Source organism: Hordeum vulgare, chromosome 5H, assembly GCF_904849725.1.
Source record: "Hordeum vulgare subsp. vulgare chromosome 5H, MorexV3_pseudomolecules_assembly, whole genome shotgun sequence".
In the NCBI taxonomy this organism is placed as follows: Eukaryota; Viridiplantae; Streptophyta; class Magnoliopsida; order Poales; family Poaceae; genus Hordeum; species Hordeum vulgare.
The window spans coordinates 111,248,466-111,274,863 of record NC_058522.1 but is presented as its reverse complement, the minus strand read 5'-3'; positions in this window follow the sequence as shown (position 1 = coordinate 111,274,863).

Sequence of the window (26,398 nt, the reverse complement as noted above, 5' to 3'; positions counted from 1 at the left end):
CTCTACCCCTTAGGGTCATGCTAATACCATGTTGACAAGTAAAAGTAGCAGTAGTTCTATCATGAGCATGATGATGTCACAAAGTAAGAGTTTATGAACACCCCGTCGGGTGCAACTAATGCCCGAGGGTGATGATGAGTTAGGTGGTCACTTTTGGTGAAGTGATGCACCTGGTATTTGTGTGAGTAAGGTTTTGGAAATGGGATTAGATTTATGATGTGTCGACCATCCCAACCTTACCAGTACGACCACGTTACCCCTTATGGGACGGGGCTATGTTAATTACTCTGGTCGGTGCTAGCAAAGAGCCACATTACTAGTGGCGGGAGTGATTTGTGGTCACTCTCGTGATGGGGTCGTGCCGGGTAGGATGACTATGCCATTTTTATGAGTTCCAGTCACACCGTTGGTCCCCGCATGGTCGGTACTGTCCAGAGTTGGTGCTCGTAAGACGTACGACATGTGGGCTGGGTACCAATCGAGTGGACCTCTTTGTCTAGTATTATGAGGGGAACGACATTGATCGGGTACTTACCTCGGGTATGTGAAATACCGCGAGTTGTGGATGACACGGAAGTTTCCCGGATCTCGTGGGTCCAGCGTACTACCTCTGCAGAGTGTAAACTATTCGAATAGCCGTGTCCACGGTCAAGGACAGTAGGGTAATCCTGCTTAAACTACGTCCTGATATTTCCGCAACCAAGTGTGTGTGAGTGAGTGTGTGTGGTGTTGGAACTGGTGTTGATATGAAAATAATAATATGACCAAGTTCGGTGACTTGGCATATAGGGTGAACCCGGATGGTTCAGCCCTCAACCGATATATTCAGGATATGACCAAGTTCAGTGACTTGGCATATAGGGTGAACTCGGATAGTTCAGCCCTTAGCAGATATGTTGATATCTGTAACCTGTTCTTCAAAAATAATTCTTTAACTTCATGCATAATCATGATCATTCCACCCAGATGAGTTACACTAAAGATGCATGATATTGTTATCCTTCACTTTCGTTGCTCATGTCATGGGCTGTTTGCGAGTACATTCAAAGTACTCTTGGCTTGGCACTGGTTATTTCATTGACCAGGTATGAAAGAACATGATATGGTGAGGATTAACTCGGTGACGTTCTTGCGGGCTAAGACGCTTCCCAGTCAGAATGCCTGTAGGTTAAGGCTGATGGCATGGGTTCACACTTTCAACCAATAATTCCGCTATTCGCTTAGTTTCAAGTGTAGGCCTTTAAGGCCCTATATATGTAAGACTCGATCGTAGTGGTCATTTATTGTATCAAACGGTATGTATGGATGTAAGACTCTTTTATTCGGTATGTGTGTTCGGTGAGGATTGATCTCTGGGATCACTGAGCACGGCGATCTCGACCGGTAAGTCGGGGTCCCCATAGAGCTGGTATCAGAGCCATCCTGACTGTAGGAAGCCCTTAGTTAGCATGGACGTTAGTTAGGATAAAACTGCTTTCCAGATTCTTCAAAAAAATACTTACAAAACCTATATATTTTCTCGACTCTTCAAAGTCTTCAAGGAAATTGAAGGTTACGCTTAGCCTTCCACTCTTATTTTCTTGACACTCCTCGTCTACCTTTTCAAAACTTGCAAATGGTCGCTAGTACCTTATGCCCTCTGACCACGGGATAGATTGAAATCCTCATGGGAAGCCGGAAGGAAGTAACCTTTCCCGGCAAGCACCTGCGCTAAAAGATAGAGAAAACAACTCTGCGACCAGAGGACACCAACAGAAGTACCTCCATGATTAACAAGGACATCGAGGCTTAGAAGATGGTGAAACCCTGGGCACTATTCCAGAGTGATGACCACTTTCGCCTATGATAATCTGGACATAACACATGCAAACCTTGATCTGCATCACTAATAGAGCGACCCTGTCAGTTATAAGGAATTGTGTCGACCACCACCGGTGGATGAGAACCTCGCCATTTGGTCCGCCTCACCTTAGTGAGCAGGAAAAACGGTTCTCGTCATCCCCCGCTCTAGGTGACGATATCGCAAATTAGTATGATTGACAGATCAAAACCCTATCGTGTCTTGCAAATATCGATGCATGAAGATGTCCACTTGAGACTCTCGAAGCCTCAGAAGACAAGAAGGCGATGACAGGATCATGAAGACAACAGAAGACCCTGTCAAGGACAGCCATGAAGAACCACCTTCGTCAGCAACTCCCCAGACAAGAAGACGACCATAGTTCTTTACAACTCAAGTGAATTGCTTCGGCAAGCGACAACAAGAGGCATGATAACACCATGAGAAGGACCAGGAGAATTGGCGGACTCCTCTCCGAAGCACGAAGCAAACACGACTGTCGAGTCCCAGAACCTAGGATAGGATGAGTCTTAAATTCCCTATGCGAAGTCGAGTCCATGAAATGGTTCGGATGGACCATGTTCTGTGTTGCTCATTTTTGTTGTTTGTGCTTTGATATAAGTCGCACTTTTGCTTAGGCAACAAGCATGCAGTTATATCACTTGTCTTATCTTGATGTTCAAAATGATTTTGGCACTAGTTAGAGATGACTTTTCAACGCTTGTCTAATTGCACTAAAACGCTTAGACATTCCCCTTTGTGCTCTCCTTCTCTCTCACCCCTCTCGACAACTGAAGACGGAAAGACAAGATGCACCAAGGATCCACTACGAAGAACGAGTGACACTGAAGACACTGACTGCGCTATGCGCAACCACACACAAACCGTAGGAGAGTAGTTTTCCCTCAAGATTGGGAAACCACACTAGACCACACTAACCTCCAGAAGCCTTTCCGGCTCAAAATTTTCTGGTCACGTGTCTGGTACACGGACTTGCCAGAACACCTGTAGGTCCTCGATGAACCCCGCCTAGCACCAGGTTCTTAAAGGAACGAGTGATCACCGTGAACGAGTATCCTTCAATCTTAAGCTAGCACTGTAACCTTGATGCCATAAGAGGATCGTTCTCGGATATAGAGTATTAGACTAAAGCTTGTCTTGATGATATGTGTCCTGAGGATATAGCTAGACTATCTTGGTGGATCTTGAGACCCTAATGAAGGTAGGTGAACTTGGGGGAACGAGTTGATATAGTGGCGTAACATACATATCCTTGGAGCAAGATTGGATTTAGTAGGACGATCATTATCGCGATCAACAATGTTTTGGTGGTATACATGACTTTAGCAAGTAGTTGGTATGATTTGATGCCATTACCATAATGACTCGGAGTATCAAGTAGGAATCTTATTGGATTTGAGTCTTGTATTAAATAGGTAATCTTAATAGAGTATCGAGGATCACAGGGACCATATGGTTCGGAGTAAATTGGACTTAGCCCGATAATCTCGATCATGATACCATGTTTCTCGGTGGATATAGAGTGCATATACTTGCAGTTGCCAAATTGAATTACAACCTAGGTGGTTTGGCCTTGGAGATTAGCTGGCCATGATTATTGAAGTTGGTGGATATACTATGATGTAATCCTCGCAGTAATATGTGAATTATGAGGACTCTAGGCGATTATATAGAACCCCGTCAATATTGGATTTGTAGGAGTGACATGTCGTAATGATTGATTGGAATGATGGATCACTTGATCGGATTCATAGGATGGAAACAAGATATGGGATTGGCATACTACGTGTTTCCTTAATATGGTAATGTAGTACTCTATCCATTGGACGACTTAGATGGACAATTGGATTGATGTGTCTCAATTCAATCATAGGAGCTCGTATGCCTCCTGTGGTTATTGCATAGGAATGCATGTGCATCATAGCTACACTATGCTTGTAGTGATGGATTTAGTTCTTCCCTCAACCGGGAGTTGATTAGCATGAGCGGTTTAGAGTTGACCCCGTGGGACGGTATCCTTGATGAGGTGAGGTGATATCATCCCGAGATTTGAGGTCAAACCATTTGGCATCTAGGGAAAGTGCTTATAGATAGGATGATAACTGTTCACCCACATCCTAAGTTCCTTAAGACCCTAAAGCTTCGCTGAGCCATAAGCTGGACGGACTACGACCATAGAAGACGACTCTAAGTCGTTAAAATGTGGCCAGTACCCACCCATAGCAAGCCCCCGTTCTCCTCACCTGACTTTGAGCACTGTGCTTATGTCGTGTTTGGGGAAGCTATGTTGTCATCCTGACTGATGACATACTTATTCACCCAGTAAGAGGACGAGTGCTTCGGTGCTGTTTAGCCGGGCCACACACACCGCAGACTACAACCCTCTGGCAACCGAAGACAGTCTCCACAAGCATGGTGAAGCATCCACATGATCAAGGAGCCTCGACGACACAGAAGGACGACACCTTTTATTGCCACTCCAACATCGACTACACCGACCACGACATGCAAGATAGGAAGGCCAGCAAGGACAGACACACCGGGAGTAGCCTCCACCTAGACCACGACTGCGTCCACGGCCACACATCACATCAACGCCTAACCACTTGTCACTAAGGCACACCTCAGATCCTTCGTAAGGAGAGACCGCACGTGCACCACTAGCACACTAACACCACATTTACGCCAAGCAGATACCTAATCATCATGAACCCTACCGCCGCGGAGAGCCGCCCTGCGGGCGGGAGCATCTTGGCGGTCATCATGGACGATCGCGAATTACAGTGTTGAGACCCCGACCAGCAACGCCACCATCCCGGACAGGAAGACGATGAGCCATCCCGGGGTCTCGTCCACCATTGGCATCCCTCCTCGAGCACCTTCAGCAGAAGAAGAAAAGGACCGGAGCAGCAGCAAGTAGCGAGGCTGGGTGGAGAATGAGAGAGACTCCCTGGCCAAATTTATAGCCAGGCTCGAAGAGCCACTAGCCAGGCCACCAGCCCCATTTGCCGCTCGGCCATCGGTGCTCGCTGGGAATCCCAGAGCAGTGCCGACATACCATGCCCGCGAGGTGAGTGCTTGTTGCGCCGACAGATGGCTCACCGCACACCACCGTAGGGCGGCCCCGGACACCGTACGCCCTAGGCATCGCAAGTGGAGGCAGCACACGGGACTCAGCCAAGAAAGAAGGTTTAGAGGTAGAAGAAGAGGCTGACGGCGGACCCTGGGCCCACTTGTCAGCCGGAGTAAGTACCGAGCAATAGGTACGACTAGCAACCAGGTATGACAACTTTCCCTTTCTCCAACATCCTAGTAGAACGCAGTTGCACCAATAAATGGCACTCTTCAGGTGACCCCATCACACCACGTATTTGGATTATTGCTGCTAGTAAGTCCTGCAGCATACCAGGAGCAGACCCTTGATTCCGCCTTAACAAATCTCGGGGACGAGATTTTCTTAAGGGGGTAAGGTCTGTCACACCCAGTTTTTGGCCTTCCTGACTAATTAACTTATTCCAAAATTTAGGACCAATTAATTGTTTTTGTGAATGCTTGTGATGCTTGGAGTGATTATTGTTTGCTTGAGTGCATGTGATTGCTCCCCAATAATTCTCTCTATCTTCCAACTCACCTCCTCATTCCATGATCTCCTCCCTAATGATGATGCCATGTGTTTAGAATAAATATCTATTTTCACCAAAAAGCATTTCTTTGAATTAAACTTTCAAACCCCTGAGATGAGGTTCGTACTACAAGTCCTTAAATTAGGGAAATTCTTTTGCACCAATTATTTTACTTAAAACCTATTATCAAAATGTCTTCCAAAAACCACCATATTAATATTTTAAAAGCTATTTTATTATTTTATTTGAAAGCCTTTCTGTGAGGCTAGAAATGGTCTCCTATGAAGGAAAGTTATTTTTATTGCTTTCAAAATATTTAAGAAAATTTAGGGAAACTCAGTGGGTATATATATTCCATATTTAGGAGTTTCAGCACATGGTCATGTTCAAAATATTGGACAAAACCCTTCAAAACCCTTCCTGCCTATTTCAAGCTTTTGGAATATTTCTATAAGAAATATTCTCAATAAATTCAAGTAAAATTCTAGCATGTCATCTATGATATTCTTGATGATCTTGCCAAGTTTCATTTCAATCCAAGTTGACTTGGCTGTCCTAATCACTATAAAACCCTATCTGTCCAGAATCAAATTTGAGCAACTTTACATTGTGAAGTATCTCCAATTGTGCTCAAATTTGGTGGACATGTTCCAATACTCTAATAAGGCATCGACACCAAGTGGTACACCAAGGAGAATAGAAGAACTTGACCTAAGGTCCCCAAAACCCTCTGTGTTGATTTCTGACTTTGGTAAACTTTACATTATAAAGTTTCTCCAATTGGCCTCAAACTTTTTGTGCATGCCTTAATGCTCAAACAATGCCCCTACACCAAATATTGGATTTGTGGGAATTGATTTGAATAGGGTTGTAAGCAGAAAACCATTTCTGCTCATTTCTAGGGTTTTTCCAAGTCTACATTGGAAAACTTCTCCAGCAAATCCCAAAATTGGTGTGCAAGCCTATTTTCATCTATTATTTGATCCTGTTAAGTTTCATAGCCATTGGAATTCATCTGGTAGCCCAACCACAGATCAAACACCTTGTGTGCACTCACTAAATTGGCTTCTTTTGCCCCTTCCACTTTTACACTTGAGCTCAAATTTCTACCATAGCTATATGTAGTTACATTTTACCTCTAGTAAGTTTCCCATGGCCACTCGTCAATTATTGGAGAAGGTGCCTTTGTAACTTTCTCTCATTTTCACCCTTGAATCACTATTTTACCTCTCTTCCCATGTTTCTGCTTAACCCAAGGCCCCCAATTCTTTCCAGAGCCTCTCTAGTGTGTCAATGCAGCATTTCAAACCAATATATGGCTTGCTCATGTAGGAAAAATGAGCAGCACCTCTTCAAGTTCATTTTTGGCTGAAAAGTAGCTTTGTACAGCAAGTGCTTGCTACACTTGCTTTCTGGAGCTGAAACTTTGCAGTCTTGTAGTCCTTCTATTAAAAACACTGCTAGACAAGGTTTCACCTCCATTAGCTCTCAGTGCAAACCAGTTTTGATAGCCTTAAGTTTGCTGCTGCAGACTAAATCATAGTCAGTACCCATTCAAACATGAGCCACTTGCCACCAAACTTCTCCAGTAACCTGTGGCAAGCATGCCCTGCGCAAGAGACATCTTTGTCAGGTCAAACGGTCACCCTCGACACGCATAGCCATGGTGACCATGTTGGCTGCATGCACAAATGGTGCTCTGCACCATTTCCTCGTCCCTTAGCTCGTGTCCCGCAGCTGTAGAATGCCCCAGAGCGCCACAACATCCCCTCCTCCACCATTGACCCCTCCACGTCGCCAGCAAGGCTCCAAGAAGGCTCAGGGACGCGTGGCTGCCGTGCCCTGGGTGCACCAGAGAGCCTTGAGGTCCTTCTCGGTTCCACCTTCCCCACTTAGAGCCTCCCCGAGAACCAGGGCCTCGGATCCACTCCCCTCTCTCGCTAGGAACCCGTGGACCGAGCCACATGAGCTCCCGAGCTCCCCAATCCTCTAATTGCCGCAGCGGAGCCGCCTCGGCCTCCTCTCAGATTCGAGGTCCTCCAAGCCTCCCCTCTCCCCTGACCCCCTCTGGCGCCATGGCACCTTCGTGTGGAACCCTCGGTCATCCCTCATTCCCTCCCGGGGGCGCCAAGAGCTCGAGGCCGCGACTTCCGACGGCCACCTCCGCGGTCGTCCGAGGCGCCGCTACCTCGGCCCCTTCCATCTCGCGCTCGGCATGGGAATGGGTGCGGCTCGCCTATGTGAGCTCTTCTGTGGTCGGAGCGCTGAGAGCCTTGACCTATAGCTCCGGCAGCCGCCGCCGGCCTCCCCTGCTCTCTCCCGTGGCGGGAGGTTGAAGAAGGCCACGGGCCCGCATGTTAGCCGGCTGACGAGGCCGCTAGGTGGGGCCGCGCCTCGGTGGGATGCCGTCACCCTCGTGCAGGAAGCGTATTTCGTGCAAGGCACCTCCCGCGTAGCCCTCGCTGGTGGCCCGAGCCAGTGGGCCGGCCCAAAGGCTTCTCTGGCGCTGATGGCGCAAGATAGCCCCCCAGAGGCTGATCTCTTTTCCTTTTTATTTTCTCTTTAACTTATAAAATCCCTCATAAAATCATACAAACTCCAAATTACTTGATTCAAATTTATGCAGGTCTCTAAAATAAAGATCTATCCAAATATTGACCTTGCACATTTTTCCAAACAACTATCGTAGTGTACTTATATTTAAATACAGAATGGGATGCTTCTAGCTCCCCTTTCAAAAATCCCATAGGCTTCAGATCAACTCCAATTGGAGTGATTCCAAATTCCACAGACTCCTAGAATATTGCTCTAAATGTCTAACTTTATTAAATATTTTTGCTTGACATATTTCCGTTGCATCAAATAAATAGCCCCCTTTGCTATTTATTCAACATTGTAAAATCTCTAGAATAATCATACCAACTCCAAATCTATTGAAACCACTTCCTAAAAATTTCTAAAATCATTCTCTGTTAAATGGGTGCCTCCACTCATTTTTAACAAAATGATTTCTGTTGGCCTCTTCAATGGTCACGTATTCCTCCTTTCCTTCCATTCAGACACCCCTGATGATCCAGAACCATTGGCAAAGATTCAGGTATTTTTCTTATGACCAGAGAGGTCCAAGAAAAATAATTTTTTTTATAGAGAACTTTTTGTTCTTCTTGCTATGTGGCTTACTATGGTTGTTTTCGGTGATAGTTGATGGTAGACGAAGTATTCGGAGATGGAGCGGAAGACCTCGAAGACCCCGAGAACTTACGTGAGCAAGGCAAGCAGCCCTTTGACCATGAGTGAGCATATGTTACTTTGCATGTTATAATAGCAAGTATACCCGTTGCATATGATCATAAGTGCCGGTAATCATTTGATATGATTTTACCGAAGGCTCCTCTCGAGCATTTGCATTGAGCTTGACTCTACCCCTTAGAGTCATGCTAATACCATGTTGACAAGTAAAAGTAGCAGTAGTTCTATCATGAGCATGATGATGTCACAAAGTAAGAGTTTATGAAAACCCCGTCGGGTGCCACTAATGCCCGAGGGTGATGATGAGTTAGGTGGTCACTTTTGGTGAAGTGATGCACCCGGTATTTGTGTGAGTAATGTTTCGGAAATGGGATTAGATTTATGATGTGTCGACCATCTCAACCTTACCAGTATGACCACGTTACCCCTTATGGGACGGGGCTATGTTAATTACTCTGGTCGGTGCTAGCAAAGAGCCACATTACTAGTGGCGGGAGTGATTTGTGGTCACTCTCGTGATGGGGTCGTGCCGGGTAGGACGACTATGCCATTTTTATGAGTTCCAGTCACATCGTTGGTCTCCGCATGGCCGGTACTGTCCAGATTTGGTGCTCGTAAGACGTACGACATGTGGGCTGGGTAACAATCGAGTGGACCTCTTTGTCTAGTATCATCAGGGGAAAGGCATTGATCGGGTACTTACCTCGGGTATGTGAAATACTGCGAGTTGTGGATGACACGGAAGTTTCCCGGATCTCGTGGGTCTAGCGTACTACCTCTGCAGAGTGTAAACTATTTGAATAGCCGTGTCCACGGTCAAGGACAGTTGGGTAATCATGCTTAAACTACGTCATGATATTTCCGCATAAACCATGTGTGTGTGGGTGAGTGTGTTTGGTGTTGGAACATGTGTTGATATGGAAATAATAATATGACCAAGTTCGGTGCCTTATCATATAGGGTGAACCCGGATGGTTCAGTCCTCAACCGATATATTGAGGATATGACCAAGTTCGGTGACTTGGCATATAGGGTGAACTCAGATAGTTCATCCCTTAGCAGATATGTTGATATCTGTAACCTGTTCTTCAAAAATAATTCTTTAACTTGATGCATAATCATGATCATTCCACCGAGATGAGTTACACTAAAGATGCATGATATTGTTATCCTTCACTTTTGTTGTTCATGTCATGGGCTGTTTGCGAGTACATTCAAAGTACTCATTGGCTTGCCACTGGTTATTTCATTGACCAGGTATGAAAGAACAGGATATGGTAAGGATTAACTCGGTGACGTTCTTGCGGGCTAGGACGCTTCCCAGTCAGAATGCCTGTAGGTTATGGCTGATGGCATGGGTTCACGCTTTCAACCAATAATTCCACTAGTGGCTCAGTTTGAAGTGTAGGCCTTTAAGGCCCTATATATGTAAGACTCGGCCGTAGTGGTCATTTATTGTATCAAACGGTATGTATGGATGTAAGAATCTTTTATTCGGTATCTGTGTTCGGTGAGCATTGATCTCTGGGATCACTGAGCACGGCGATCTCGACTCATAAGTCGGGGTCCTCACAGATGTAAGCTACCCCCTGGAATCTACCGCAGAAATACCACGACAGTTGGCACCCACCATGGCTCCGGAAGCGACGTCGGCCGGTGTAACATTCTGGGCAGGACCATTCACCTCTTCCGGCAAGCGTCTGGCACAAAGTTTGGTCGTGTGCTATGACTCGCCCGACTGCATCAACGACAACGCCCGCTGCCTCGAGGACGCGGACTTCCCCATCGACGTCTCCATCATCTCCTTCGGCTTGCACCGCGTCTACGTCGCGGTCGTCCCCAATGTGTACCCATTGAGGTGCTCAGCTGCGACGACCTGCCGTCGTCCGACGACAACAATCTCTCTGACAACCTTGACGACCTCTACACCCGCGTGGAGGTATTGACCGTCATCTTGTTGGGCGGCACATCAGGGTACCATACCCTGCTTCACGCCATAGTGGACATGCTGCACACTCCCATCCCTATGGTGGCCGACCCTGCGGTCGCGACCGAGGAGCCGTACGGCTACCGCCAGCACCTCCTCAGGGAGGCAGAAGCATTGGAGGCTACCCAACACGAGTTCAAGGCCACTCAGTGCGAGTTCAATATGGCCCAGGGCCTGACGCCGGCTGCCCTGGGCCTAGTCGGCTGGCAGATGTGCGATGCCATGGTGGCACCGCCAGCCAGGAGCTGGCCGGCGGTCGCCCCATCTACGACACCCCCATCAAGAACATGCAAGTTGCGCACGCGACCCTCAACGAGCTGGTAGGGCTCGAGGGGCCAGCCCATGAGGCACAGCAGGAGCGCATCCACGTCCTCGTGGAGGCCGCCAACGCGTAGTACGAACAGCCGGCCCATCCGTACCTCGACCCTGCCGGCTCTCGCTCGAGGACAAATGACGACCCCATCGACCCTCGCTGGCCGCGCCTGGCTGGTGGGACACGAACCATGCATATTTGACTGTTGACGCCAACCGATACCGTGATAGCCGACACATGGGCATCCGCGATCATCGAGACAACAACCCGTTGGTTGTCAACAACCACGTAAAGGAGCCGACTGGCCATGGCAACCGCCAAGCAGTGCGAACCAGCCATCATGAAGAGCGAGACCAGACGGCCGCACAGCCGCTGCTCGTCGACCGGTGTCCGAGCACGTCGGTCCTCGTCAGCTGGAAGACCAGGACGCCAACTTCCGTTTGGAGCGCCTCACAGAGTCCCATGATTCTAAGGAGGAAAGCACTATCGACCCACCCTGTTTCAGGCCGCACAACCTGAAGGAGCCATTCCCCAAGGGCTTCAGCTTGGCGCACGACACCCCCAAGTACAACGGTTCGACCAAGCTAGAGGATTCATTGACCGTCTACACCACCGCCGTCGGCATCGCCGGAGGCAACAAACGCGTGGGAGCATGTTACTCACCCCTGATGCTGCTCGGCTTGGCCTGGACCTGGCTTAATAGCCTGCCGACCGGTAGCGTCAACGACTGGCTGGACTTCTAGGAGGCGTTTGTGCGTAACTTCACCGGCATGTACAAGCATCCTGGCTGTCCCTGCCAGCTCGCCCTGAGCATACACGACCCGACCGAGCTCCTCCGTGAGTACCTCACATAGTGGACCGAGCTCCAAAAATCATACGAGGGTGTTCAGGAGGTGCAGGCGATCTAGTACTTCATCGACGACAGCCGATACGGCACCCTCCTCAAGCACAAGATGATGCGCCGGGAGCCGGCGACCCTGGCGTAGCTAATGGCCGTCGTCTACGAGTACGTCATGGTCGAGTCTTTCATGAAGCTCCCAATGCTTGTCGACGCGGCCGGCAAGCCAACCATGGCCAAGGCGGATGCCGCCTTAGCAGCTAGCCGATCCCAGCTAGACCGGGTCAAATGCAAGACCGACCAACCGGATGCCTGTTAGGGTAGCCGACAGGTCAAGGCCATTGAGGATGTCCGGATGGCCGATGGCCAGGGCTCTAGCCGACGGCAGCGCACCAATGACGGCTAGCAGCCCTGGAAGGCCAAGTACACTTTCGAGGCTATGCTCATTGGGCCCTGCAAGTTCCACAACAGGGCCAAGCCGGCTACGCACACGGCGTGCCAGTGCAGGTGGTTCACCAAGATCACGCGGGGCGACGCTCTGGCGCCTGCGCCGCCGCCGCCGCCTATCGCCCCGGGAGCCAGCGGTGCCCATTATGACTACGCCCAACATGACGCGATCCACGTCGTCTTCACCACTCAAGATGATCAGAAGCATAGACAACGAAGGCATGCGTTTGGAGGTCAACGCCATCGTCCCACTGATCCCCCAGTACATGCACTGGTCAGGCAAGCCGATCACCTGGTGGCACGAGGATCACCCGGCCATGATGCCGATGCCAGGCGGTTATGCTGGTCCTTGACCTTACCTTCTTCTCCCGATGGAGCACCTGGCGCTTCACGCAGGTGCTCGTCTATGGCGGTAGAAGCATCAACATCCTCTACCGCGACACCATGGACAAGCTCGGCATCCTAGAGTCCGATCTCCGGCCGACTCGAACGGTGTTCCATGGCATCGTTCCCGCCCACTCTTGCTCCCCGATCGGCAAGGACTGGCTTGACATGCTATTCGGCTTGCCTAAGAACTTCTGCAGCGAGCCAATCTAGTTCGAGGTAGTCAACCTCTCCATCTCCTACCACGCCATTTTGGCCGGCCGTCCCTCGCCAAGTTCATGGCGGTTACCCACTACGCCTATCTGAAGATGAAGCTATCGGGTCCGCACAGAATCATCACCGTCACCGGAAACTACAAGAAGTAGAGTGAGTGCGCTCTGGCCGGCTCCAAGCTGGGCGAGTCCCTCGTCATCACCAAGGAGCGGTGACAGATCGACCAGCTCATGGCCCTCGCCCGCGAGTCGGCGGCCATAGCCGAGCCAAAACTGAAGCAGCCGGCTGCGGAGGCCCAGTTCCAGCCGGCCGCCGGCAAGGACACCAAGAGGGTCCCCCTCGACCCGGCTGACCCCATCGGCAAGTGCGTCGTGGTGGGGGCGGCCTTAGTGACAAATAAGAAAGACAACTCGTCGACTTCCTCCGTGAGAATCGAGATATCTTTGCATGGACCCCAAAGGACATGCCAGGAGTCCCGAGGAAGTACGCCAAGCACTACCTGCTCGTCCGATCGGACGCAAAGCCGGTCAAGCAACCACTACGCCGCTTCTCTGAGGAGAAGCAGAAGACCATCTGTGAGGAAATCGCCCGTTTTCTAGCAGCCAACTTCATCATGGAAGTTTTCCACTCGGACTGGTTAGCGAACCTAGTCCTAGTGCTGAAAAAGAACAAGACTTGGTGCATGTGTATCGACTACACAAGCCTGAACAAGGCATGCCCCAAGGATCCTTTCACTCTACCCCGTATCGATCAATTGATCGACTCGACGGCCGAGTGCAAGCTATTGTCCTTCTTGGATGCCTATTCAAGCTACCACTAGAACAAGTTTAATCCGGCCGACCGGATCAAAAGACCTTTCATAACCCGCTTCGAGGCGTTTTGCTATATCACGATGGCCTTCGTGCTGAAAAACGCCGGTGCCATGTTCTAGCGCTACATGAAGTGATACGTCTACATGTAGCTTGGCCACAACGTACACGTCTACATGGACTACGTTGTGCTCAAGACCAAAGAAAACTGCATGCTCCTAGACGATCTCAAAGAGACATTCGTGAGCCTGCGCGAGTTCGAGATCCGGCTGAACCCAAAGAAGTGCATGTTGAGCGTCCCAGCCTTCCAGCTCCTCGGTTTCCTTGTTTTTGAACATGGAATCGAGGCTAATCCGGAGAAGATCTGGGCCATAGAACGGATGGCTTGGTCGGCCAACCTAGCCGGCGTCTAGAAGATCATCGGCTGCCTTGCCTCGCTCAACCGTTTCATCAGCCGGCTGGGAGAAAAGGCCCTCCCTCTCTATTGCCTACTCAAAAAGGCAGACAATTTCGTGTGAAGCAACCTGGCGAACAAGGCCCTGCCCAACCTCAAGCGTGCGCTAACCACCGCACCCAGGCTGGCTGCACCCGCGGACAAGGAGCCGATGTTGCTCTACATCGCAGCGACCAATCGTGTGGGCAGCATCGTCATGGCTGTTGAGTGCTTAGAGCCGGGCCGCGCCCAGCCAGTCCAAGGGCTGGTCTACTATCTGAGCGAGGTGTTGTCCGCCTCCAAGAAAAACTACCCGCACTACCAGAAGATGTGTTACGGCGTGTTCCTGGTGATCCAGAAGCTCAAGCCCTACTTCCAGGAGCACCCGATCATGGGGGTGAGCATCGCTCCCCTCGAAGAAATCATGGGCAACCGGGACGCGGCCGGCCAAATCGCCAAGTGGTCCATCCAAATGGTCGACCATCACATTGCCTTCGAGTCTAGCACAGCCGTCAAGTCCCAGGCATTGGCCGATTTGCTTGTCGACTGGGCGGAAATGGAGTACCTGCCGCCGCCTCCCGACTCCACCCATTGGCGCATGCACTTTGACGGATCGAAGATGCGCACCGACCTTGGGACCGACATCGTCCTCTCCTCTCCAAAGGGGGCCGAGTGTAGTATGTCCTGCAGACCCACTTCGTCGTGTCGAACAATGTGGCGGAGTATGAAGCGCTCACCCACGGCATCCGCTGTCGAAGAAGACCGGCGTCCAACGCATCTAGTGCTTCGGTGACTCCGACCTGGTGGTGCAGCCAGTCACTCGCGAGTGGGACACCAGGCATGCAAACATGGCCAGCTATCGCTTCCTGGTCCAACAGCTGACCGACGGTTTCGAAGGGTGCGAGTTCCACCACATCCTTCGAGCCAGTAACAAGTGCGCCGACACACTTGCGAAGATCGGCTCCACCTGGCAGCCGGTCCCAGCCAACGTATCCCTGGAGCATCTGCGTAAGCCCTCCATCACGCTATCTCCGGAGTACGAGTCCATCTTTATCCCAGCAGACCCGAGGGCTCCTCTGCCAGCCCCGGGGGCTGCCCCACTAGCCCTGGAGGTTGCCTTCACCGACTGGGGGACTGCCCCATCTGACTCGCCATAATGCCGCCCGCTCCAGCCGGCCTAGGGACTGCTTCCCCCGACCCAGGGGCTGCCGGTCCTCCATCAGGACCACTCCCACCCAACCCCGGGGCAGCCGACTAGACGACCGCCGACACCGTCCTAGCAAGCCCAGTTGTGGCGGGCATGCTAACATTCGTCACGGCCCCGTCCCGGGCACAACCCTTCCTCGACTATATCGCAGACGGCAAACTGCCTCTGATGAGGTCGAGGCCCAACTGATCCAACTGCATTCCGCGACCTACACCATCATCAACAACGAGCTCGTCAAGCATAGCATGTCTGGAGTGTTCGAGCGTTGCATCGAGGCAGACAAGGGCGTGAGATCCTCCTCGACATCCACTAGGGCGAGTGTGGCCACCATGCCGCCTCACGCTCCCTGGTCGCCAAGGTGTTCCACCATTAGTTCTACTGGCCGCCTTCCCTAAAAAACGCCAAAGAGTTGGCCAACAAGCGAGATGGTTTGGACGGCTGCCAACGCTTCAAAGCGTGCAACCACCAGCCAGCTGCAGCCCTCCAAACCATCTCGCTCACATGGCCTTTCGCTGTCTAGGACCTCGACATGGTGGAACCGTTCAAAACCACCCGAGGCAGCGTGACACACCTCTTGGTGGCCGTTGAGAAATTCACAAAGTGGATCGAGGCTAGGATGATCAAGAAACTTGACGGCCCGACGACCATGACGTTCATCAAGGATATCACCGTCAGCTATGGCCTCCCCAATAGCATCATCACCGACAACGGCATCAACTTCCCCAAGGGCACGCTCGCTCGCTACTCCAATGAGCAGGGAATCTAGCTGGACCTCGCGGGCTCACCCGTAGTCAAATGGCCAGGCGAAGGGCGCCAATGACCTCATCCTGGCCGGCCTAAATCCTAGGCTGGTAGAGCCGCTCGATCGCTCGACCGGCGCCTGGGTCGAGCAACAGTCGGCTATGCTATGGAGCCTACGAACCACACCCAACATGTCGATCAGTTTCACCCCCTTCTTCCTCGTATACGGGCCGAAGAAATCATCTCCACCGAAGTCGAGTTCGACTCACCACGAGTCACCCTCTACATAGAGGCTGATGATAAAGAAGCCCGAGAAGATGGCATCGGCCTCCTCGAGGAGGCACGCGAGCTAGCGCTGTCCAGAACAACCATCTACCAGTAGGGCCTGCACCGCTATCATAGCCGCCGGGTCAAGCCCCTCTCGTTCCGAGAGGGCGACCTGGTGCTCCGGCTGATCCAACGGACAGTGGGCCAGCACAAGCTCTTCGCCCCATGGGAGGGACCCTTCATCATCAGCAAAGCATTGAGAAAAAATGCCTACTACCTGATCTGGGGTGATCTCCCTCCCTCTTCTACGGTTTCAGCTACGGGCTCATCCAGCCGGGGTGGCTCCCTGGTGCAGTGTGGCATGCCCTATTGGAAGTATGCCCTAGAGTCAATGATAAATTGGTCATTACCATATTTCCTTGTTCATGATAATCATGTATTATCCATGCTATAATTGTATTGATTGGAAACTTAGATACATGTGTGGGTATATAAACAACACTGTGTCCCTAGTGAGCCTCTACTAGACTAGCTCGTTGACCAAAGATGGCTAAGGTTTCCTAAACATAGACATGAGTTGTCATTTGATAACGAGATCACATCATTAGGAGAATGATGTGATAGACAAGACCCAACCATATGCATAGCATTTGATCCTATCACTAAGTTTATTGCTATTACTTTCTACATGTCAAGTATATGTTCCTAAGATCATGAGATCATGCAATTACGTGACACCGGAGGAATTCCTTGTGTGTATCAAATGTCACAACGTAACTGGGTGATCACAAAGATGCTTGATACTTGTGATCTACGTTGAGTTCTCCGTGAAGAGGAACATGTTATCACAGCATAATGTGGGCAAGTATTTCCCTTGATTAAGAAACCAATGTTGATCGAACCAATAGGAATATGAATCCTCAACCGCCTTCAGCAGTTGCACACAAAAAAGCAAACAACTTGCACCCAACGTGGGCAAGAGGGTTGTTAATCCCCTTGATCTCGTTATTTGCAAGCTAATGAGGTATGTATATAATTGAAGATAGTTGTGACTTGCAAAATAAAATAAAAGATAAAAAATAACAACGGGAAAATTATAAGTTTTCTAAATATATAAGTGAATAGACCCAGGGGCCATAGTGTTCTCTAGTAGCATCCCTCATGAAAGCAACATATGGTGTGTAAAGACATTACTACTAAGCAATTGATAGAACAACGGATAGTTATGTGATTTTCGAGGCAATGATTGTGTGTATATAGGTATCTTGTCCATAAGCAAATAGGCCGACTCCCGCCTGCACCTACTACCATTATTCCACCCATCGACCCCTATCCAACATGCATCTAGAGTATGAAGTAAAGAAGAGTAATGCTTGGAGAACAATGGCATGATATTGACAAACTAAAGTCAACCAATATGAATAAACCCCATTGTTTTATCCTTAGTGGAAGCAACACAAAGACGGAACTTGTCCCCTTCTGTCATTGGGATATAGAAACTCGCCAGGTTGAACCCACTACAATGCACCCCTCTCACTTGATAAATACCAAACTAGTTGGCCAAAGCAATTCAATAGATCAGAGAGATTTACAAAGCTATGATGATCATGCAAATAAGAATCATAAAACTCAGAGAAGATTCAACTACTTTTCATGAATAATCTAAACGTAAAGCTACAATTCACCGGATCCCAACAAACACACATACAAAAGAATTACATTGGATAGATCAAAGCGAAGATGCGATGATCATTGTATTAGAGATCAAGATCAAGATCTAGAGAGAGATAGCCATCTAGATACTAACTACGAACCCATAGGTCTGTGGTGACCTACTCACACATCATCACAAGGTGTTGAGGATATTATCCCGTTGTATGACCCACCTACGAGGACGGATCAAGATGATGGCGGCTTGACGATCACACCTAAGGTGGGCCTTGAGATACCATGCAGGAGGTACAAGGCGGCTCATTAAAGAGAGCCGATAGTGGCCCGGGACACGAAGATGGCGACTCTTGGCCCACAAGGGGGAAGGCCGCCGGGAGTTTCCTTGTTTAAAGGATCAAGGCGACTTAGAAACATGACGAGTAACGAATCATAACGTGACACAGACTCTTGTAAACTTGGGTTCTCGACCTATATATAAAGGCGGGTCTCCAGGGCTGATAAGTTAAGTTACAATCAATCGAGAGCTAAGTTAGGCGAAACCGCACCCTTGTAATCGATTTCATCATCAATACACACAAAGCAAGACGTAGGCTTTTACCTCCATCGGAGGGGCCGAACAGGGTAAACTCGTCTCACGTTCCCGATCAACCCCTTTGAGTCGGCACGTAGTTGCGATGGCTCCACTACTAAGTCCTTTCACGAGGACATCTGCCGCGACAAAAGCAAGAGAGTTGGCGCCCACCGTGGGGCCTGCGTACGGTGGATTTGAGTTCTCAAAGGGAGCCCTTCCAGGGTACGGGAGCTACGCGGTCGGTCTTATGACCAAGTTTCGCCGTGGAAAGTGCTACGTCAACAATTTGAGCTGGGGTGCCGAGGCCGTTTCGATGAAATCTGGTTATTGGGCCCCATTCAGCAAGATTCACGTCTTCATAGGCAAAATCGGCGTGGCTGTTCCCGAGCCAGACATCTACACCAACATCGTCGAGCTGGCTCGGCTTGCTAAACCCGCCGAAGGTCCAGTTGTGCGTCGCGTCGTCTTCGTTGGCTTCACGCAGGGGGTCAGCCTCCCAGATGAGCCAGTGGACGATGGAAACACCCCCATTAGTTAAGATGGCGAGTCATCCATGGGAGACAGAGATTCAATTTGCCCTCTCTATGAAGGAATGTTTGGGGGCTTCCCTGAGGTGGCGATCTCCGAAGGCCCGCAAGAGCCGCCTCGCTAAGTCATCATCTACATTGCAGGGGCAGCGCCGGCTCAGAATCAGCCAGATGCAGCAGCAATCAATGGAACCACCGGATCTGGAAAAACGCCGGCCCAGGCCATGACAGATCTGATGTGCGAGATGTCAAAGCTCATGGCAGTCGCCGTTACTCCCGAAAATTAGGAGGAAATAATGCAGATCTGGTAAAACTGCATGAAGAGATGGCCAAGATTCAGCGAGAGATCGACGCTGAAAACAAGTGGATGGCGGATCAGCAGGTTCGTATCAACGAGGAGGTTGAACGTTTGAAGGCCTAAGCGCGGTGGCTTGAGCGCCGGCGAGACCCTTCTGACGCGGTGGACCAGAGGCGGCATGAGAGTCGTTTTCTCGACGATCTCAATCCTACTCGGTTTTTTGACACCCACATACTCCTGATGTGGAGCATAACCCGCCCTGACAGACTGATGTCCAAATTGAGCAGGCTCGGCCCCCTCCGACAGAGCAGTCGGCTCAGCCTCTGCCGATCCAGCCACCAGTTTAGTGTTTCCGAACGCTGCACGACCACTTTTCCAACCCTATAGACAACATGCTCGCTGCTACACGCAACCTGGAATCTCTCCCCTTTCATGGAAACTCGCTAATCGAAGTGGAAGCTAGAAACACCCATTCAAATGATGAAGACATGCGTGGTTCAACAAGCGCAATTGTCCTATAGTCGTGACCGGTTGCATTCCACACCGCACGCCAGCCACACCAAGAGTTGCCATGAGGATCCTCCAGCGGTTTCCAGGAGCGGTCACCGACAACAGCCTCAAACCAACCCGCCCAAACCACTAGTGTCGAATGCCCACGCGCTTGTAAACGCGGCCCGAGCCGCCCGTCAGGCGGAAGCGGCGGTGGCGACTCAAGTGGTTCCGACTTATGGACAACCAGCACCTACATATAGCGAGTCGGGTGGAAGGGCCATTGGGGTCCCTTCTTTGTCTTTTTCCCTCCACAACGAGCGTATGCCTAAAGATTTCAAAGGTCCTCGCAAGGTGCCCAATTACACACCCGACCTTGAGCGAGGGGCGTGGATTGAGTGCTATGAGCTTGCTATGGACATGCTTGACGCTAGTGATGAAGTGTGTGCTAAGTACCTCACGATGATGTTGGAAGGGCCGACTCATACATGGTTGAAAAACCTACCACCCAAATCCATCAACACTTGGGTAGAATTGAAAGAACGGTTTATCAAAAACTTCTGAGGAACTTGCAAGCACCCAATGACGATTGTGGATTTACAGCACTGTGTTCAGCATATGGATGAGTCAGCTCACCACTGGACACGCCGAGTTGTGGAGATCATCCTCTCGTCGTATGGCATCATGGCGGATCAAGCCGTGCTGATCTTGGAGAAAAACTGTCATTTTCATCCTGTGGTCTTGAAACTTGGTCATTTGAAGTGAATGGTTGAGGAAATGGGCGAGTTGATGGATACTCTCACCAGGTACGCTGAGTCAGACGACACGAAAGATGTCGGCTCAGATGATGACAAGGCAAGTGAAGTTAAGAAAGAGGATGGAACCTAGGGTCATTCTCAAACTCATGGATGCAATGGTAACTTGGGAGGCCAAGGAAAGAGAAGGCGACAAGATGGCGGGTCAGATTTTGTTGCAAATACCAACGCTGGGACTTGATGTCTACGTCGGCATACTGGCCAATCTCAAGGCTTCAGTGGGAGAAAACCACGTAATTACGAGGAGATCCTTAAGGGACCTTGTCCTAAGCACAGTACCCCGGACACACCGTCCACTCGCTCTTGGGAAAATTGCTATGTAATGAAGAAATTTCGTCTCCAAGCATCCAGGGATAACCAAGGTGGTAATGATGGTGGAGACACGAGCCAGTTTGGTCCTGGAGGATCACAGGGGGGCCGCGTGACGGGTTCCATGGGTACGGTCCTCACGGGCAAGGTGGCTCGAATAATGGATGTGGACAAAACTCTAGCCACGGTAACCAACGGTACAACAACCAGGGTGGCTCCCAACAACAGAACAACTAGGGTGGATTTTAGAGAAACCCTAAGCAATTAATCAATGGTTAGTACCATGCCTTCACCACCAACACTTGCAGTTGGGATAAGAAAGTCAAGCAAAGGGCGATCAACATGGCTGAACCGACGGTTTCTAGATGCCTCAATTGGTCAGAGTAGCCTGTCACATGGAGTAGAGATGATCACCCACCCCGGGTCGATAATCCGGGCGACTTAGCATTGGCGGTGGCGCCATAGTTGGGGGATAGACCCTCTCGAAGGTTCTCATGGATGGAGGAAGTAGCATCAACAACTTATACTACAACACCTTTTGGAGGATGAATTTTTCTGAGAGCGACTTGATGCCTTCAACCATAGTCTTTCACGATGTTGTCCCAGGCAAGTCGGCGTACTCGGTTGGGCGGATCAAACTAAATGTTTCTTTTGGTGATGAATTCAATTATAGGAGCGAGGCTCTGATGTTTGAGGTGGTCAAGATCAAGAGTCCTTACCACGCTTTGTTCGTCCGGTCGGCTTATGCTCGTTTTATGGGCCGACCCTGCTATGTGTACCTCAAGATCAAGATGCGAGGTCTTAAAGGGACCATCATAGTCAATGGAGATCAAAAGATAGCACAATAGTGCAAGGAAGGAAATGCTGCCTATGCTGAGTTGGCATGCGCGACCGAAGAATTGAAATTCCACAAGGCTAATGTGGACCCGGGTAACATGAGTCCCCTCAAAAAACCCATTGCGGATTCTGAGCCGTCCCTCAAGTTCAAGCCAACAGAGGATACCAAGCAAGTCTATTTCACCCCAGGTGACTCTTCTAAGAAGTTCACTATTGGGACCGGCCTGGATCCTAAATAGGAAAGCACGCTCATCGAATTCATCGTGACAATCGGGACATCATTGCATGGAAACCTTCTGACATGTCAGGAGTACCGAGGGAACTCGCTGAGCACCACGTCAATGTGGATCCAAAGATGAAACCAGTTCAACAATGTGGGGACCCCGACTGGTAAGTCGAGATCGCCGTGCCCAGTGATCCCAAGGATCAATGCTCGCTGAACATAGATACTGAATAATAGAGTCTTACATCCATACATACCGTTTGATACAATAAATGACCACTTCAGTTGAGTCTTACATACATATGGCCTTAAAGGCCAAAGCACCAAACTAGACCAATAGCGGAATTATTAGTTGAAAGTGTGAACCCATGCCATCAGCCTTAACCTACAGGCATTCTGACTGGGAAGCGTCCTAGCTCGCAAGAACGTCACCGAGTTAATCTTCACCATATCCCGTCTTTCACACCTGGTCAATGAAATAACCAGTGGCAAGCCAATGAGTACTTTGAATGTACTCGCAAACAGCCCATGGTACGAACAATGAAAGTGAAGGATAACAGTATCATGCATCTTTAGTGTAACACATCTGGGTGGAATGATCATGTATATGCATCAAGCTAAAGAATTACTTTTGAAGAACAGGTTACAGATATCGACATATCTCACAAGGGTTGAACACACCGGGTTCACCCTATATGCCAAGTCACCGAACTTGGTCATTTCAATTCCTCAAGTAACTCCGGTTATTAACACCATTCACCGAACACACACACACACACTTGGTTTATGCGGAAACGCTGGACGTAGTTTAAGCAGCACCACCCAACTGTCCTTGACCGTGGACACGGCTATTCGAATAGTTTGACACTCTCCATAGGTAGTACACTGGACCCACGAGAAACGGGAAACTTCCGTGTCATCCACGACTCGCGGTATATCACATATACCCGAGGTAAGTACCCGATCATCATCTTTCCCCTGACGATACTAGACAAAGAGGTCCACTCAATTGGTACCCAGCCCACATGTTGTACGTCTTACGAGCACCGACTCTGGACAGTATCAACCATGCGGGGACCAACGGTGTGCCTGGAACTCATAATAATGGCATAGTCGCCCTACCTGGCATGACCCCATCACGAGAGTGACGACAATCACTCCCGCCACTAGTAATGTGGCTCTTTGCCAGCACCGACCAGAGTAATCAACAAAGCCCCGTCCCATAAAGGGGTATCGTGGTCGTACTAGTAAGGTTGGGACGGTCGGCACATCATAAATCTAATCCAATATCCGAAACCATACTCACACAAAAAAACCGGTGCATCACTTCACCAAAGTGATCACCAACTCATCATCACCCTCGGGCATTATTGGCACCCGACGGGGTTTTCATAAACTCTTTGATTTAACTCATCATCATGCTCATGATAAAATGCTTCTACTTTACTTGTCAACATGGTATTAGCATGACCCTCAAGGGGTAGGGTCAAGCTCAGTGCAATGATCCTATAACTTTACTAGTCAACATGACAGTAGCATGATCCTCATAGATGGTAGGGTCAAGCTCATCATGCTTGTGCTCCGAGGAGCCATATGAATAACATCACTATCATGCAAGTGCTTCGAAGAAGCCTTCGGTATCATCATACCAATGATGAAGCGGCACTGTGATCACATGCAACGGGAAAAGTACCAACTATACTAACATGCAACAATGTTTATGATCAAGTCATGGTCAAAGGGCTGCTTGCGTTGCTCACGTAAGTCCTCGGTGTCTTCGAGGTCTTCCGCTCCAACTCCGAATACTCCGTCTACCGTCAACTATCGTCGGAAACAACTATGGTAAGCCATATAGCAAGCAGAATAAAAGTGTTCTATAAATAGAAGTTTTATTTTTCTTGGACCTCTCTGGTCATAAGAAAAATACCTGAAGCTTCTCATAGGAGATTTGAATCATCAAGGACTTTTCAATAGGTGAAAGGAGCAATAGGTGATTATTGAAGGAGTCAACAGAAATCATTCTGTTAAAAATGAGTGGAGGCACCCATTTAACAGAGAATGATTTTAGAAATATTTAGGAAGTGGTTTCACTGGATTTGGAGATGGTATGAATATTCTAGAGATTTTACAATGAGGAATAAATAGCAATATGAGTTATTTATTTATTGCAACAGAAGTAAGTCACACAAAAATGTTGACCAGGGTTGTAAAAATAGAGAAGGATTTTAGAAGGCTCTGGGAGTTTGAATCACTCCATTTGGAGTTGATTTGCATCCTAGGGATATTTCCAAAGTGGAGTCAAATATGGACAGATTTGGATTTTAAATGGAATGCCACAGAAAGTGGGTAGGGAAAATTGTGCAAAGCACTTATTTGGATAGGCCTGATTTTCAGGATCCTGCAGAAATTTTAATCAATGAAATAGGAGTTAGTATGAATTCATGGTGGAAGTTTGAAGTTATACCAAAATAGGAAAAAGAGAAAAAGACTCAGCTTCGGGGGGGCTATCTGGCGCACCAGGCGTCAGTTAGGCCTTCGGGCCGGCCCAGTTGCGCAGTCTCCCAGGAACCCTGGTGACGCCGAAGGCGCACTTCCTGGAGTACGTCTCCTGCGTAGGGACACGGGAACCAGGAAGGGCGCGACCACTTGAAGCTGGGGGCCCGGCCGGCGTGTGGCTGACGCGGGGCCCCCGCCTGTCGGGTCCTTCTTCCTCCTCCCACTCGATCTGAAAATAGGAAGGGGAGGCAGGGCCGGCCGATGCAGGCCCGGCTCTGGTGGCGCTCCGGCTATCCCCAGCCGAGGTGAGCGCACCTGCGGACTCGGGGAGCCGCGCCGACCCCATTTCCCTGCACGGCGCTCGTAGGGGCTTCGGGAAGAGCTGCCCAAGGCCGCGGCAGGGGGGCTGCGATGGAGGCCGTGCGGAGAGGAGCCCTGGCCACCTGGAGGGGAAGAGGGAGGACGAGGACTCGTGCCGTAGGTTAGGAAATCCTCCTGGAGGTGCTAAGGAGAAGGAGGGAGCTTGGGGAGGCTCTGATTCGAGCATGGCCAAAATGGCCATGGTGGCCATGGAAGAAGAGGTGGAGAGAAAGGCTCGGGAGAGAAGAAGGGGAGCTCGAGAGGGGTTCCAGGGAGAGAGTAGGAGGGTTTGAGGGAGCCAGAGATGCTCGGGAGGCTCTAAGTGGGGGGAGGAGGAGCCGAGAGAGCTCGGGAGCTCTCTGGAGCTTTCGGTGCATGGTCGCCACGCATGCCTGAGGGGTCTTGGAGGCTAGCTGATGGATGTAGATGCTTTGAATGGTCAACACGATGCTTTGAGACACGCTGGGACAACCTGCTGCTGCGGGACACGAGCTAGGGAACAAGGAAATGGTGCAGAGCACCATTAGTGCAGGCTGACAGCGTGGTCACCATGGCAACCTGTGTCTACATGGTCCAAATGGCCAGTGAAACGTGTCTAGCACGTAGGGCGCACCTGCAGAAAAGGAACTCTGGAGTTTGGCAACTAGAGAAGGTGGTTTGAACTAGTTTTGACTGCTGCCAAGTTTCTAACAGCAAACTTAGAGCTGACAAAAATGGGTCTCAGGAGGGAAGCCTTGGGGAGAAATTATGTGTGGCAGTGTTAGGCATGGAAGGACTTTAATACTGCGAAGTTTCAGCCCAAACAAGGGAGGATAGCTACTACTTGCTGTTCAAAGCCATGATTCAGCCAGAAATCAACTTGAGGAGGTGCTGCTCATTTTCTCCACATGAGCATGCCATATCTTGGTTCTAAATGAAGCCTTGGCATATAATAGATGCTCTAAAAATAGTTGGGGGTGATAGCTTAAGCAGAATAATGTAAAGAAGGGTAAAACAGTGCTGCCAATGGTGAAAATGAGAGAAACTTACAAAGGGTCCTTCCCCAATAATTGACCAGTGGCCATGGGAAAGTTACTGGAGGTAAAATATGACTATGTGAGGCTGTGGTAGAAAGTTGAGTTCAAGTAATAAAGTGGAAGGGGCAAATAAAACCAAATTAATGAGTGCACACAAGGTGTTTGAACTGTGGTATGGCTACCAGATGGATTCCAATGGCTATGAAACTTAACAGGGTCAAACAATAGATGAAAATAGGCTTGCACACCAAATTTGGGATTTGCTGGAGGAGTTTTCCAATGTAGACTTGTAAAACCCCCAAAATAGGCAAAAATGGGTTTCTACTTAGAACCCTATCCAAATGATTCCCACAAATCCAATATTTGGTGTAGGGGCATTATTTGACCATTGAGGCATGCACAAAAAGTTTGAGG